Genomic DNA, 1,692 nt, shown 5'->3' with positions numbered 1-1,692 from the left:
GTGTAATATGTGTTTAAAAGAATTGTTGATTGTGTGTTAAGGGGAGAGAAAAGGGTCCCGGAGGCAAGCAGTTACTCCCAGATTATTGGTATGAATCCCTGAATGCAGAGTATCTTTGGATGAGATTTAGATTAATTTTTTTTTTTTTTTTGCAGTTTTTGGCTGAGGCTGGGTTTGAACCCGCCACCTCCGGCATATGGGGCCAGCGCCCTACACCTTTGAGCCATAGGCACCGCCCCTAGATTAAATTTTTTTACATCTCTGTATCCATTGCACACGGTGGATAATTTATCAGCGTTCCATGAATTAATTTAAATGTTTGATCTTTGTATTTCTGTTGAGCCTCAAGGGGCTGATAGTAAGCAAATAATTGTGTGTGTGTGTGTGTGTGTGTGTGTGTGTATAAGAATGGACTTTAGAGAACCAAATAGGATAGGAGAAAGTTGGGCATCATTGAAGAAAAGAAGTAATGCAAGTCCCACATAATTGAGAAAGTTAATCCAAGTTACAGGTAATTTAAAAAGTTAAATCAGGTTTCTTTCTTTTTTTTTTTTTGGTTTTCATTTAATATTTTTTGGACCTAAACAGTAAGCATGTTATACTGCTCTATTTTACAAATGTCTTTGAACAAATCAATCAGCTAATATTTATTACAGGGAAATAACAAATCTTATGGATTATAAAAAATAGAGAGAAATGAGATTCTGAGATCAAAACACTTCTTCTTTCTGGTCTCCTAAATTGGACACCTTTCCCTTATTTATCAGGGTGTGTATGCATGTTTGTGTATAATACCCATATCCGTATTATTATCTGCATTGTCTATTTATTCATCTTTCCATTTTTCATCTTCCTAACATTGAGGTATTAATAAATTCCACTGCATAGAAAATCTGATCAGTTCAAATCTTTCATGTTTAATGTGTCAAACTCAAATGACGAAAATTGAGTGGGCTGATTTCAGTTGCAAAGCCTTAGCGTGTTCTGTGATATGGCTTATTGCTGTGGAATTGGTTACTAAAAAAAAGTGTTCGTGTTGTTTTTTAAAAGCCATTTTTTATTCTTTATGCTATTCTGACCAGAAAAAAAAAGCAAAGAGAGCAATTTAAAACCTTTTAAATGATGCATCTATTGCAGTATAATAGGAGGCATCATACTGTTAAGTGTAGCATCAAATCTCGTATCAGGTCAGCAATTACCTTTAGATTTAGTTCAAAATGACCTTACAAAATAAGATACCATACTGCGTAGAGTCACATACAGTAATCCAGCTTTTAAATGCTCTTTATGTATTGTATTTCCTTTTGCTTTAACAAAATGTCAATTGGATAGCATTAAGTTGACAAATACATGTGTTTGTACTAAAAATAGACATCAAAATTGATCTTCATATATTCTGTAAAAAAGAAGTATGTTATAACTCCTGTTTTAAATAAATAAGCTCTTCATCACCATTCAATGTAGTTCTCATGTCTCTATCATTTATTTTAATACCCAGTGAATTTGTAAATATCATGCCCCTTCTGCTCTTCAAATGTGACTCTGTTAAGAAAACAGCACGAAGTTATTTAAATCTTGCAACCTTTTAGGGTACTATATAGTTCAATCATTTTATCTTTTCAGGGATAAAATGTCAGAGGGAAAAATTGTTATGTGTAAGAATCCTTCACAGTAGCGACTTTTCTTTCATTT

Source organism: Otolemur garnettii, unplaced genomic scaffold (genome assembly GCF_000181295.1).
Source record: "Otolemur garnettii isolate 467f Iridium unplaced genomic scaffold, OtoGar3 scaffold00036, whole genome shotgun sequence".
Lineage (NCBI taxonomy): Eukaryota > Metazoa > Chordata > Mammalia > Primates > Galagidae > Otolemur > Otolemur garnettii.
The sequence above is the reverse complement of the archived record's forward strand: the minus strand, read 5'-3'. Positions refer to the sequence as shown.